This window comes from Hesperophylax consimilis, chromosome 8 (genome assembly GCF_061612785.1).
Source record: "Hesperophylax consimilis isolate HC1 chromosome 8, BYU_Hcon_1.0, whole genome shotgun sequence".
Classification (NCBI taxonomy): Eukaryota; Metazoa; Arthropoda; class Insecta; order Trichoptera; family Limnephilidae; genus Hesperophylax; species Hesperophylax consimilis.
The window spans coordinates 6217875-6234347 of NC_142843.1; the positions used below are offsets into that span (position 1 = coordinate 6217875).

Consider the following 16473-nt stretch of genomic DNA (forward strand, 5'->3'; position numbering starts at 1 on the left):
AATATTTCTGAAAGCCTGAAAGGTGATAAAATACGCTTTCAAATTTAATTATTGTTTTTTGCAACTAAAACTACTGATGACGAAAAAATATACATACAAATATACTTATTTTATTAGACAAATGTATTACAAACGTTAATATCAAATCGCTTTTTTGTCGTTTCCTTTAAAAATAAAATACAAAACGACATATAAATTTATGTAATGTTTTATCAAGGTCAGTTTTAATTCAAGTTACACTTTGTCAAGATTTTCATAGCTTTTAATGTTTTATAGATGCTATAGACCAAGTTGCGTCAATTGGCATCATAATCCTTAAAATTTTATCATTGAAGAGATTTATTTTTATCACTTTGCGACTCTCAAACGAAAAGTTTAACAAAAAAATCGGTCACATCTAGGAATTGAACCCAGAACCTCAGCCTTGCCTGGGCTTTGCTCTATCACTGAACTAATTCGACCCTATCCCCTTTGGTCGTGTTTATGTTTCAACTGAATCATATTTAGACTAAGAATTACCAACATTATCTTTATTTTCTTAACGCATATTTTTATTGTCTGCTCTACCTTTATGTATGATTGCAAGATTCTTCCTAAATTATATGCAATCTAGATAGTGTCTTGGGTAAATATCTCAAGTTTTATTTTAATGTGCGACATCTATTGACATTTCTACAAGTCTGGTATGTTTTTTATTCTGATTTTGAGGTTTAAAACTTTCGTTTGAGAGTCGCTAATATTGTCTTCAATGATTAAATATTACAATGTTAGGTTTTCTACTACTACTAATTAAGTTATTCCAAAAATAATTAAAAATGTATATATTTTTCAATTTTTGCCCGACAAATAAAGACGTTTCAGCTTTTCCTGAAAAAACGCGCTAAGTGTCAATAAATACAGGGTAATAAGGGACGCAGTTGACTTATTTTACCTAGTAATTCTCGAGTTTTTTTTTTGTTTTCCTACAAAACATAGAAAATCAGTAGGAATTGGATATCTAGTGTCTACGCGAGGGGTTGGGCAGTGAGTAATAAACATGTGAAAGAATGGTTTTTGAAAAAAAAAAAATTAAAAAAAAACACCGTCACCGGAGATCAAAATTTCATTTACATTTTGTACTCCAAATAATGTCACGAATCACTGGTTAATGTAAGTCAAGTAGGTTTCTTAACACCCTGTAAACAATGGGTTTTACGTACGTAGAGTATTATCGAATTCCCTTGAGGTTTTCAGGTGTCAGCGGTAGTTACGCACTTTGGTGCATGTATTATTGACCAACCTGTTGATAGTGATATGCGATATGGCGATCTGCATACCAGGAATCTATTACTCAAGAGCTGTTCGCATCTTGTGTTTCGATGGCTAGACTAAAACCAGCAGGTAGAATGAACGGAAAACTCAGTGAAAAAACATGCACCAAAGTTGTTACAGAAAAGGAAATCAAATGATTTTTTTTACTTAATGCCTCTAAACTGGTAAAAAATATTGTCACTGCCTTGATTGGGCAATAAGGTCAATTCATATTGTTGAATATTGAGGATGATTATGGGTCCAGAAGAAAAGAGACACAAAGTAAAAGTGTATTTACTGAGTGTTTGATAGTGTGTTGCTTTGTTTAGGTTGTTTGATGAGTGTGTTAGTTTTGTCAGCTAGTTGTGCGCGCCCCATTTGGGTCTGGGGTGCTCGCGGACCGTTGCTTTGTGGAGAGGGGACGGGAGAGAGCAAGTCGACAGCACAGTTGTTCAGTGACCGTCGAGTGCGCAGTACGCCGCGCATGTCGCTGCCCGGGAACACCTTTCTCTTTGCGCATTTTTACATCCGAACGAACGAACCCGTTTCGCCTTTGCAGCGCTTCCGTTTTTCTTATTTTCACCGTGCCGGTTTCGGCGCGATGTCCGCCAACACGTAAATTATACAAAACGATATTATTCAAAATAAGTTCACAAAAATTAAAATGGAGAATATAAATTCGACATTTAAAATATTTCGCACAAACTAAATACAACTGCAATCACAAAATAATTAATTTTTTTAAACATTAATATTACAGTGTTTTTGTGGAAAATTTTTGACAGTGGATTACGATTTTAATAGTAACATTCGTAACACGTGGTTAAAAGCTCCTCGGATTAATATTCAGACTCTGGAAAATTTAATTAATTTATTAACATTTTATTAAACTTAAATTTAAGTAAAGTGAAGTGAGTGTTGACTGTGGTGCAAAGGCAGGTGGATTGTCTTCTGTTTGATCTTTCTACGTAAAAAGAAAAATATTGGAGAAAATCGCAATCAATAACTATTCAAGGTATGTTCATTTTACACTCAGAGCTTCTCAACTTTTCACTAAGTTAATGATTTAAGATATTTTTTATACTTGCTTATTTGGCACATGCATTTGAATTTTGCTAAATTACCAAAGTTCATATAACGCTTTTTTAATATGTATTAAATCTTATATTACATTTATGTGTATAATAAATTTATATGTACATTACATTTATGTGTGTATTACGTTTAAAATAACGCTTTTTAATGTTAATTAAATCATAAAATTATATTACATTTATGTATATTTAGTATTATTTGTATATTACATTAATGTGTATATTACATTTATGTTTTTATTAAATTTATGTTCATATTATATGTATGTGTATATTACATTATCATATTATAAATTTTAAGATATGCTGTGAAATAATGGTTAGATTCGGCTGTAAGACAGATGCATTTTTAATAAATAAGTATTGTATCATATCTGTTCGAAAGTACTCCTGCACGCACACAAATTATGAATAAATAACGTTTCAAAATACCTGCTAGGTAAGACTGACCCTAATTTTATACGAATTACATTCAGTGCTTGATTCAACTGGAGCAAGCCGGAACGTGGTTCCGGTTCGTAAAATAAATCGGTCTCATCACTCTTAATTGTGTTGTGTTTAAAACTACTTACAGTCAAAGTAATGTTTTTTTTGTGTGAATTCCTCACAAAAGTTCCAACTACTCCCAACTGTCCGTAGCCAGTAGGACTATGGCATCCCCAATCGGGGTATGTTGTGTGGCTGAAGGAAGTGTGAGATGAAGAGGAGGAAGGTTGCAAAAAAAATCTGGCTATTCAGATAAAGTTGTCAAACACGGATAAGCTGTTTGAAGCAACATTTAGATTTTGAATGGTGCTCTTTAACCAGGGCGATACTGAGAGCATTCTACCACTATGTGAAGCTGAAAGGAAATCTTTTAAAAAAACTACTTGAGGCTCCTTTTTTTGCTATCACAGCGATTTTGTAAAGTGAAAAATATCTAGACTAGTATACGATAGGTGATAACAATATAATTTTAATTCCTGGATGTGGGGAGAATATGTGAATATATAAGAAATACAGGTCAGTACAAGTCTGAAGATTCTTAAACATAAACCATTCAGAATGGTTATGGATTTGAAGCCATGATGTGAATAAAACCATTTTTAAGAAGTACGAGGGAATCTAAAAATAAGTAAAATAAACAACAATTATGTGAATTCAATGAACTTTGAGACATACAAGAAAAAATAAACGCTATTAAGAATAATACTAAAATATATATTTTTAAATAGTAAAATCTTCACTTAGGTTACGGTTGGTTTCATTATTGAACCCAAGCACTGTATATATTTGAATTACATAATTTATTTGCGAAATAATCTTGTTTTCACCGGAATAGTGAACTTTCGAAGTATTTCTTCATATTAGATACATCCGTATGTTCGAAAGTACATTATAGTATTGCATAGATACTTTCCTAATTTGCATAATAACATTTTATCTCGCCGGTAGACTGCGTGGGAGACACGAGCTATATCTTTGTTGTACAATCTATGCAGTTTCACACTAAATCCGTCGGTAAAATTATCAATCAAAGTAAAAAAAATATGCATTATAATGAAAACGTTCAATTCGATTTGTCTTAACATCCGATGGTATTATTTTGTTAATGGCTGTACAGTTTTGGATTGTTGTAAACGGAGGTGGCGCCCTCTGTTATTTAAAAAAGTAACCGTTGAAGTTTTCAAACAGAGTCAGCGGGTTTATAACTGCTAAATTAAAATAATGGTTCAAATATCATGACATGACATTTCCCATCCACGAAACCGATTTTTCCATTGCGGGCCGTTCTACGGTTATTCAAATTCGACTCTTTTTCTACTTAACTAATAAAATTAATATTATAATAATTGATTGAATGATTATGAAAAATTGATTGAAGCTTCCAGATTCCACGACGTAATACTAGAAGTCAGGAATTATTTTAGTTTAGAAATTCTGGGACTAACTACTATATGTATTCCTCATTGCCCAGAATACTAATGGAGGGAAACAATTATACTATGTAAGTCAGTGGACATCTTTAATTTATCTTTAAACAAATCTTGTTAATGAAGCAATTCAGTTATATATAATTCTTAATATTCATATTTTTATTCTTAATAAATAAAATAAAAATACAGAGATACTTAATTTCATGACTTAGTTCCCGTGTATCCCGAATTTGTCACGAAGACGTTTGAACTAAAATAATTACTTATGAATCTTATCGTGTACAAACATGATCCATGTCTTTCTAAACTAATTATATTTCTTAAAATTCTAACCTCAGCTTACAAAATTTAAAACTCTTTCGGAGAATTTGAACAATTCATCAAATGTCAACGTTCATGTACGGGTTCTGTGAAAGTCCTATTCATATTCTGTTATTATATCGTTATAGGCTAGTTGCTTGACAGAAATGAAATAAAAACAGAACTTAAAAATATCTTTCACAGAACTTGAAAATTAACTTTGAAATTTGAAGAATTGTTCAAGTTCTCCGAAACAACCCGTAGTGTCGATGGTTATCTGTGTTAGCAATAAACATGTACATATGTAGATGTTCAGCATTTGTTGTAAATAAATTCCAATTTGAATTACTCCGTTCCTAAGTACATAATATTTTTTAATACACAGTTACACTAAATATTTCATAATAACTACATAGAATTTGTTTTAAAATGCTGTACTTATTATTAAAAAACTGTGGTAGTATAAAAATACACGTCGTATCACCTATTATACGATGAGGAACAACTATTTTTAGACATATAATGTGAAATGTGTTTTTTTATGTAAGTTTTTCCTTTTTTTAATTAATCTCAAACTAAGAACCTGCTTTGTGAAATAGGTTGTTTGGAATGTAGGGAATAAATAATAAAAAGTATTTACCGTTTGATCAATAAATTATTCTACCAGGTAAATTATTCTACAAGCGAAGTTTGACATTTTTTGGCTGTCTTTCGTGTATTTTTCCGGGTTCATCACCAGAGATCAAATGGGAAAAATAATTCACCGACTCCAGATATTTTCATATCAGAGGGTTCGGCTCGGTAGAACTTCTAATTGGACCTATAAATCCTACTGTCCCCTCAATATAAATATTTAAAAAATCTTTCGTAATCTTTCATCTACATGTATTTAAAATGATTGATTTTTGCATATTTATGTATAAATTCTTTGACATATCTCTAATACGTCTAAATTTTGAATAAGAGAGCTAGTTATAATGCCAGTAGCCGAAATAACAAAGGTAATATTTTTTTAGTCTGATAATGCCAAATTCTTTTAATTTCAATATTATATCGATAATTAAAGAAAATATTAATATTATTTATAAATACTATAATACGACGTTTCCTTTGTGTGTTTGCCCGTTTTGATAAGACACTAGCGAATACTGTATAGGAGCAGATTACAAGGAAATATGCTTGCTTTTCGATAAAAGAATTCCCTGAAAAAAATATCCCCTCAATTATCCATACAATACCAAGCATTCAAAGAAAAGAGTATTCATAATAATGTAATCAGTCGTTCAAAATTAGATTGAAAATTTAATTACAATTACGCAATTTCATACCACTCTTACGCAAGAAATATCAATCTCATTAATGAATAATTTTATAAGCGGAATATGAGCAATTTTAGGACTGAAAATGTTTTTATTCGTAGAAAATCAAGAAAAAACTTATTTGACCTACGGTGCAAATAAAAGAAATATTTTTTTTTAATCATTAAAGATATATTTTTTTAATTTAATCATTAAAAACTTTTAAGTGGCTTTTATAAACAAAAGTAAAAATTAAAAACATTTTTTTTCTTCTTTCTTAACTGAATGTGTTCCAGCAACCATGTTTTTCCCACAAATTGGTATTCTGGGCAATGAGGAGTACACGTGGTTTATGTTCCCAGAATTTCTGCTCTGTATTAAATGCGATATTCTGAAAATTCTTTTCATTATGATAAAGACTAAACCGAAAAGTCCAGAGCGTTTTCTTATGTGAAGAGTCCCAACCGCCCATGGTAAGTGGAACTCAGAGTGGAAGATACTCTCAGTGTCGCCCTGGTGTAATACCAACTTTCAGTATTAAAACGTTGCTTGAAATGGTTGGCGCCGTATTTTGTGAACAAATCTGAATGGCTAGGTACTCCCCCACATTCCTCTTCTTTGTCTCCTTCTCCTCCTCACTACTTTCAGTCTCACAACAAACTTACCCCAATTGGAGATGTCTCAGTCTCACCAGTTGGGACTCTTGGTATGGCATCCCCAATTCTGGGTGAAACTGAAGGAGAGACATAAAATAAAGAGCAAATAAGACGGTTTCGAAGATCTGGCCATTAAACTCGGCCAAAACCATTTAAAACAACGTTTCTGTTCTAAATAGCGGTCTTATATCGGGACGATACTGAAAGCATCCAACACTCAAATGCATGGGCTATAATTAACAGTAAGATGTTGAAATCTTCATCATGATTATTATAATGCACAATATAGCCATTAATGTAGACAATGGGATATCCATTTCTCAACCAATCGTGGTCCATAATGCATTTTTAATGGATGAAGAGGTCTTGGATCAGCCGTAAAAAACATACACCGCTCTCCCTTATTTTTTGTTAAACTCCCTCCTTCGTTAAAAGGGGATGATTTTAAACAAAAAAGGCCGACAAGTTAATTCAGTTTTGATTGAAACATACCTTGGGTACAAGAATACCGACAACAGTGTTATAAATAATGATTTGAAAATTTCTTACACCATGGTGGAACATTTATTAAAAAAAAAACTGTAGCTACTTGTAATATGGAAGTACCTACCTTTTTATTTAGATTTAAAGTCAATTAGTTTTAGAGATACAATACCTACTACGATACTATTACTGTTACTATTAATTATGTGTTTCCTATGGAATGCAAACTGAAGAAATAAATCAGTCATGTTTTTAGAATTTTTGAGCATTCGAGTTATGTATAATAGGTACCTTCTCAAATATTTTCATCGTTTTAATTGAGTGTTTTATTTCAATTCTAACAAATAGTCAGGAATTAAATTTTTGGAATCAAATTGTTTTCCGTTTTAATATTCTTTCAAATAACTAACATAATATTCAGCCTTGTGAACACAAGTATTCGGAACAAATGAGTTATGATTTCTATCGTTATTTAAATTCTAGATCCACTCAATAACTGGATAGTAACAATAAATAATTATGTAATTTGCGGATGTAGGTAGGTACAATACGTCAGGTTTTGTCGATAAAAGAAGAATGTTGGTAGTTGTTGCTTCTTGTTTACTCATATTCAAATTCATGTTACAAAACAAAACTTTGGATTAAAATGAACCTTGTCTAATTAACTCTTTACTTACAAACATGACTTAGTAATTCATTCGTTTAACCTTGTTTTGGCAATCCTGAAAAGTTATCTTTTTATACTTGCAAAAACTTTGAATTCGTCACGATTGGGGAACGGGCGATAAGTACTCGCGAAATATAAGAATATTTCATATCATTGACAAATTTTACGTTTTCTCCACACAGGAGGCCTTGAGGAAAATAATTTCTCTCAGGGTCTATTTCATCTTTGGGGATGCTGTGTAAAGGGTCTTTTTGAGGAGAGGAAGGAGAGAACTTGGGTCTTGAAGAAACCCATATTGCAGGAAGAAGGAAACACAGAAACAAATCGTTCGTATTTAACTGAAGAACGAGTCGTAGAAGCGACCCGTTCTCATGTGACAAATGTCAACCGTGTAAAAATGTTGGGAGCGCGTTTGGCGTTTTTCCCGATTATGCACCTGTGCCGAAGGGATCAATGACGCTAGTTCCTCGGAACATCTTCCATTGTAATACCGGTAGAACAAGTACAGCGTACCTACCTTCATAGCGCCCTCCTTCCATTGCAGGCTCAGCCTCTCCTCGCACCGTCTATGGAGTATTAAAAAAATTACTGAAAAAAAAAAATTTTATGTTACTTTATTTTTGGGTTATTATGCCGTGTTGCGATACCTTCTTTAGCCAACGTTTCTACCTGATGATGGATACTGTAATGCTGTCCGCCACATCTGCCTGTCGTCAGTAGCACATTAAATTTTGAATTGAAACTGATTTAATTATTACCATTGATTTATTAGTATTCCTTCATTGATAGGCTATGTACAAATAATAATCAATTCTTTTGGAACGTTAAGTCTAATTTAGAAATCGCGTGTTACCGAAATTAAATTATGTAACACTGTCAGCCGTTATCATAACAGTTTCGAATTTGAATATCGAACTCATTTCATTCTGTTCCATTTTACATTTATTTCTTTAGTTATACCACTGCCATCTTGATTAATACACTGGGTTTAGCAGGGTTTGGTAAAATTCCCTGCTAATAACCTATTCTACTATTATATACTAACCGAGTGCAAAAGTCCGAAAACAGGTGTCTTTAACTCTTTTAGTTCATTTTCTACTGCACGGCCTGTATTAAAGATGACGGTGGTTATGCAAAAACAATGTAATAATTAGTCCACCTAGAACGTCCCAAAGGCATTTTTTAAAATAATTTATTTTTAATCACGTGCAATTAATTTAGCAACGTTTTTTGTTTTCTTTATTTTATTGTATACACCGAACTGAAGGAACAATTTTGTATTGACTATATACCTTATACATATTGAGATACGGGAAGTCACATGGTAGCCAACTGTCTGATAAAATTATCTAAAAGCTGGTGAACTTTATGCTGCTCTATTTTATGGGAGATATTAAATATTTACTATATAGATATACTTGTTGCGTAAATGATTGTATATCAGGTGTGTAAAATGTTATCTGTTTATTAGTAAGGGGTTTATTAGTCGGTGTTTAGGCACATATTAGAGCAGCCAAAGCTTTAAGTATTTATGCAAATATATTTCCTGTTTTTAAATTATCGCATTCTTGTAATTTTTCTTATAAACCTTGAAAAATATTATAGGAAGTTGTGACTGAATTAATAGGTTTCTTGATAAACTTTTGATGTAGGAACACATGAATGTTATCAAGGCAAATCGATAAAACATTATTGAATTGATGATTTATCAATAAGGTCTGTTAATTTATCGTGAGGGTAAAAATCATTTTCTTTCCGTGTAGCCGACGAGTCGGCTTTTCAAAAATTCACCTCGTCGCGCATTCAGCTTTTCAAAATTCACCTCGTCGCGACGAGGTGAATTTTTTGGCAAAACTATGTATCAACTAACACAAACGTGTGAAAAATTATGGGGTAGTCATAAAGGCGCTATTGCTTACTAACATCTCTTCGTATGTGGTATCAGTGTGCGGAGACCGGATTCGGCAGTTTCCGGTCGTTCGGTGTTCAGAGCGTTGGAGGTAAATAAGCGGAGCCATTTTTTTCGTTTCGTGACCCATCTAAATATAATCCATCAATTGGGATAGTTTCAATTCACATGAGGCTAAAATAATACCGATCAGATGCGTTTCAAGTATTAAATAATTAAATTAAGGTACTTGTATTTCGGGCGGATTATTTCAAGAGTAAAATAAGACATATGAACGTGGATGCAGCAAGTACTGTATAAAATTCCAATGAAATTTATGTGCGTAAAGAACATCGCACACTATCATCTTAGAGTGTTACGAATTATTATTAATATGAACAATTTAAAAGTTGAATTTAATGTTTTCAGAAAAATCTAATTTTATTATGTAATCATTATTCATGTTTTGATAACCTTTCGCAATGGTACAAATGTAAAAAGCGATTAGGATATTAACTCAGTTTCCGTTCTTGAAATAATCTTTTATTCCTCGGAAAATGATAATATCAAAAATTTATAAAACGTTTGGTAATTGATTGGACCAGCCTAGCAACAGCATATAATTGTAACTAGTATGACGATATAAAATGTATCACAAAATTAAATTGCGAAATTAAAATATTTATTTACCATTTGGTATTTTACACAAGGAAGTAATTGAAACGTTGTTTTAGTATCAACTGAAATTCGTGGTTTTACAGCTAAGATTTCCGTCAAGCAAACGCAAAAAAGTAAATAGGTAATTTTTAAAATAAATTTTAAAACCTTAAATTATATTGAGTTTTAATTTTTTTACTTTAAAACAGATACTATTAATAATGCATTTTACACGAAATTATGTAATCACCTGACTAACGCGAATAATAATTTTATATTTTGCTACTAATAGAGAAAGTACCTACACATCGAAAGTATTCCAGAAGTTTAGTATAATAATAAAAAATAATAATCATAATCTAATAAATGTTATATTACGCGTTTTGTTTGTTATTATTGGCGTTATGCGTGAATGGGTAAATGGAAGAACTCGAAGAGATCCGAAAAAGTCATGGCATGATAGAGAGAATCAAATACTATAAATAACAACAAAATAAAAGTTATGCTGTAGACGAAACATGATTGTGCAAATATTTTTTGTGAAACAAAAAGTGCTTGCTAAGCTCACTCCCATGTAGTTATTTCCGCCTGTTTTCTTCGAGCAAACGCAGAGTGTTATTCGCCAACCATTATAGTGGCAGGTCACAAGACCCAGGTCGGGGATGTATTCACCCCTATTTTTTCCACCTGATTCTTTCTACCTGGTCCAGACAATATCCTCAATACGATTCCCTGGAAATTGCACATACTCCTTTATACCTGGCCAGTGCCAACCAGACCCAACCGCAGGTACTCATCTCAGAATTCTAAACATCGTTTAGATTACAATAAGGCTAAAAAGCTTTCTGTGTCCGCAAGATTGAACTGGGACGTTTAAAAGATGTACAGGTACAGGTTACGAAAAAACTATGATAAAAGAATTTCTAAGAACCCTGCTTTTATGGCGTCAAGACAATTTCAAGAAGAAAAAGTTCAATAAAAACGCGGAAGAAATAAACCTCAGACTTTATGGTGTGAAAGACGCAAAAACGCTATTTTACGTGCAAACTCATGGACCAGGTCCAGTTCTAATGATTTCACACAGCTTCCGTAGATTAACGGTGTATCAGATATCAAAATATTTGTTTAAAAAACCTTTCCACGGCGGCCGTAAAAACTGAGTAAAATTATACGCAATGTAAACCTCATTCAAGCCTTGCTTATTTATATTTTGAAGTATGACTGAATGGAATTTAGAAGAGGAGAAATGGCATAAAAGAGAAGTTATTCCGTGACCGATATATTTTCGCGCGTTGATCTTGAATCCATTGACAAGTGAAAGTATTATAGCACTGACCAGAAGTGACTACTTCCACAGCGGGCTTCGCTAATGTATGTCGAAATGATGTTTCGTCATTTCTACTGGTGGTGTTCGATTTGCTTGTTCTTCTTAATCGGGGAGACCAGGTCAATGTAGGCGACGAGCAGAAAAGTACCGTTTTAAAGGTGCCAGCAAAAGCCCCAAGGCGCCGTTGTTCCGGCGTTGGTGTCTTCACCTTCTACAATATGATATTTATCTTTATTTATACACCTGCAGGTATATCCGGCACTCAGTTCTTCAACGGCGGGTCATTTAATATCAGAATCGTTTTGATCATAGTAGCAATCAATAACTGTATTAAATTATTGTTCGTTTAAATGGTCAGATAAACAGAATGTTTAAAAAATCTCAATTACAATTTCTTCGTCGCTTGATCTGGTTTTATTTGGCACCGGGTCTTATTTTGGGTTCCTTTGCCACCGATATCAATGGTAATGTTTTTGTCACCATCAAATTGTCATGACACCCGCAAAGTAGTTCATTGTAACCTGGTGACATAAAAAATTCAATAATAGCCATCGTTAAAAGTGTCAAAAACACCCGATTGGTAACTTTTTTAGGACTGTGTTGGGAATCGGCAATTTAGATATATAAAAATGTGAAAACCAGATGTCCCTTGCTATCATGTAACTTGATTTTGGGCTTTTCTAAATGCTAAAGGTACCTACGAAAATATGGGAAGAGTGGCGCTTCATGAGTTCTCGGTGACAATTTGAAGCCAAAAAAGTTTATTTTTGCCTTGTGACAGTTTTCTTCCAAACTAGCGAATTATTCAGATTGGTCAGAAGTCGGTTACAAGAATTACAAATTTATTAGGTACCAAAAATGCATAATATATACAGGAGGAAAGGCATTTGAAATTATTACTTCCGTCAAAAATTGATGCGATGTGAGAGTTTTACTCTAAACGAAAGATAATAATCTCATTCAGTATTTATACTAATCACTCGAGATTAATGCAGTCGCAGTGGAAATCTTTGAATGAAGAATAAAATTAAGAAACGGCATAACTAAATATGTTACTTAATTCAGCTGTTAACGATTGCCAAATCTTCTGCGCTTGTATTGGGCTTAATTAGAGCCACAGGGCCAATGAATGATAATATATCTGTAATGTTAGGAAATATCCGAGCAAATTACAGAAAACATTATGACTCTATGCGATTAAGAAAGTTATGAGTATCATTTTATTTACACGTCAGAGCTTTATTTAATGAACGGAGTTCGCTGAATCCACAAAAGTTCATGATTGTCCAATATCTTCGTTCGTTGAGGCATTAAATTCCAATAAAAAGTCAACAATGCAATATCACTCATTGAAATAAAATAAATACCAGATGGTTATACTAATTTGAATGATGCTTGTAAAGATTATTTTGTCAACAATATGTCATTTGTTAACGCTTTGTGAATTGTGATGCTAATCGAAGTGTAGGTTCTTCGATCATAATATTATTATGTTATGTATGCATATTCCATATTTCATTATCAATGTGTGCATGTCTTTCTCTAATGCTGAGCGAGAACCCTATTTCGCAATACACCTTAGTTCTCTAGGTGCCCTTATTTCGTACTATTTAAGAGTTATTAAAAATGAACTAAAACTGAACATTCCTAAATACTACAAACTGGCTACTATGCCATTATGACGTAGAAAAAGCTACTGGCTGGTACAACGACTGTCACCGACGTTGGCCGTCTTACGAATTCATATGCATACAATGGTTACAATGGCCATATTCACGAACAAAAAACATGTCTTTTTGGAAACAAATTGAAAATGACATATTTATTTGTCAATAAATAAAATAATTCCGCTCTTATCTTAATTTTTGGACAGGAAAATATACAGTGAAAATATTCTATTCCATTGCGATTCTGTAGCGCCGGAATCCTGCTACTTTCCAAGTCACCTTAATAGATCCGAATATATCATCTATAAAAATGCCGAGGGTTTCTCGAATAATGAAGCATTAAACCAAAACCTCCTACATCACAAGGCCGGGACACTCATTCATATAAGCCTCCTGACTTGTTTAAGATTTTACAAAAAATTTCGTTTTATTTTTTTTTTCAATTCATTTTTATTTATTAAAACATCTTAAATTGTTTTAATTAATTTATAAAAATACGTTTTTAGAGGTTCTCGTACAAGTTAGGAGGTTGATTTGATTCAGTGTCCCAGCCGTGTGATCTAGGAGGTTTTGATTTAACTCGTCCCTACAGTGTGACCCTTCAACTGTCTAGCAATCGCAGAAGTTACATATTTCTTCTTAATTCGTTGCGTGTTTTTTTAGTGTTTTTTGTTCCTTAAATGCCCATTTTGGATGTATATAACCATAAACACGTTAGTATTTAATCATCGAAAAAAATATTAACGATTTTCAAATGAAAATTTGAAACATATATATCAGAAAAAGATTGGGTCGCATCTACAAATTGACCCCAGGACCTCAGACCTGCCGGGACCTTACTCATTTTTTCAAAATTTTCTGTTCATTTTTATGTCGGTTATAATGTCTTCAGTGTAAAAAACATACAATTAGAGGATTTATTCATAAAGTTATTCCAAAAATAGATGAGTAATTTCTCAAAAAACTCTACTTTTTACTACAGCTTTAATGTTCTAAACTTGTCGTTAATATTTCATAAACCGATGAACGACAATAACACGTTTATATTGTGAAAAAAAAACATAATATTTGTGTTGCTTAGTCATCAATATTATTATTTTATCATCGATATGTTTACTTTCTTATTTTGAAGTGGATATGCTGAACTCTGGTTGCGGGTCATTTTGTATAATTTATTGATGAAGATACGGTGAAAAGCGAAACGTAGAAAGTGCACCAAATCGCCTTACCACATGCACAAGTATTGCGTGTTATTAATTAGCGGAATGCAATCCTAGCGCAATGATACCGGGGAATTTATTTTCACTAATCTATATCATCATTTTATTTTTGTTTTTAACTGATATATCAGAATATGATTACAAATCTCAACTGAAAACAGTGTAACAACTGAATAAAAAATAATCATATTATTAACAACAATATTATTTTCAGAATTCTTACAGAGGGAAATAATTATACCGAGTCATCTTTAATTTATAACTTCACAAATACAAAAAATTGTTAGTGAGACAGTTTAATTATGTATAGTTATTATGTACAGTATTAATGTATAATTTTTACTATTTGTAAAAGCCACCAAAAAGAGGGTTAATGAATTAACAAATAAAGAAAAAGGCATTCCAAACATCCAAGTCAATATTTTTAGATATTTGAACAAGCGCAGCAATAGTAAAAACATTTAGGACGAGTTGTTTCGGAGAATCTGAACAATTCATCAAATTTCAACGTTCATTTTCGGGTTCTGTGAAAGACTTATTCAAGTTCTGTTTTGATATCATTGTAGGCTAGTTGCTTGTCAAAACTGAAATAAAAACAGAACTTGAAAAAATCTTTCACAGAACTTGAAAATAAACGTTGAAATTTGATGAATTGTTCAGATTCTCCGAAACAACCCGTCCTTAATTTTAGTCGGCAGCAAGAATATAATTTGAAAACGCACGAAAATGTGTTTTCGAAAATGTATTTTCCACTAGTTTCAATTATTTATACCAAAACCTCCAAGATTACAGGATTTAGGAGGTTTTGGTTATGCCCCGCTTCAAGTATCTTTAGCCTGATACATTAGACAACGAAACGAACGAGATAAATAAAAGGAATTAATTAAGTACCTTCACTAGGAAACATAGAGGGGTGGAGACGGGAGTTCGGGGTTCAAACCTTGCTACAGATAGATATATATAGTATTGGTAGATTATATTCCTGGACAAAGCAACGATATTATTTACCTCGTCTCTTTTAACATTTTTTTGTAAATAATAAGTTGTAGTAAATAGAAGTCCAAAAAAACTAGTTTATGTTTTAAAATTGGCTCACCTTACGGTTTTTTCTAAATAAAATAGTAACAATTTTTTTTCAAATCTTTTTATTAGAAAAATATATTATAAACGTTACAATAGTTAAATAGTCACTTCAGGTTTTTGTCGTTTCACATTAAAAAAAAATAGTCCAAAAATCAAGATTTTTCATCATTTTTTTTCAAATTGTGGTCGGATAATTTATTTTCATGGAGGTGTAATTTTTTATTCTTCTATGGTTAACTTTGATTTTCATATAAAGCATTGTGTTTTATCTTTCTAACACCTTTGAAATCAAATTTCTCACCATGACAGTAAGGAAGACACAAGATTTCTATGAGACCTGTATGTTGCCAAAAGCGAACAAATTAGCCCATGTAACACAACAAAAAATCCATAGACGAACAAACAAAAGCTAAAATTCGTATCGCCTCGCGAACTCGTTTTATGGGAAAATTTGTGTCATTTATTCAGGTGGATTTTTTTATTACTCACTACTACTAAAAATAAATCACAAAAGCATATTAATCTTTTGTTACTTATGGGTCATATTTTTTTTCGCTCAGCTAGGTTTTATTAACTATTATATACTACTTACTAACTATCTTCACATTATAAGCGTCCCATTGGGTGATTTTTCACAAAAACTTCGCTATACAAATCTTATTTTTCCAAAGGAAAGTTTAAAAAAAATAAATATATTAAGAAAAATATATAGAATTTTTTCGCTCGCCATGCTATGAATATCCATTTGTTACAGAGGACGAATTCCTTAATAAATATGTTTACTTTATTTTTTAATTGTACACAAACGAAAACTAAAAAAAATAGTTAGTTTGTCTAAGTAGAGTAAACTTCCACTTTTAGCGATTTGATTCTGAAATTTATCAAGTAATTTGGTAAATTATGTAAATAAATAAGGTACTTTAGAAA

General features: G+C 32.1%; 1 protein-coding gene across 1 annotated transcript in view; it reads left to right on the forward strand.

The window, feature by feature from the left end:
• Nucleotides 1-1751: 1751 nt before the first annotated feature.
• Nucleotides 1752-16473, forward strand: part of Ptr (patched domain-containing protein) — a 99078-nt gene continuing 84356 nt past the window's right edge. The window contains exon 1 of the mRNA XM_089634814.1: nt 1752-2305. The gene's annotated coding sequence lies outside the window, so the exon portion shown is untranslated. The remainder of the gene's footprint in view (nt 2306-16473) is intronic.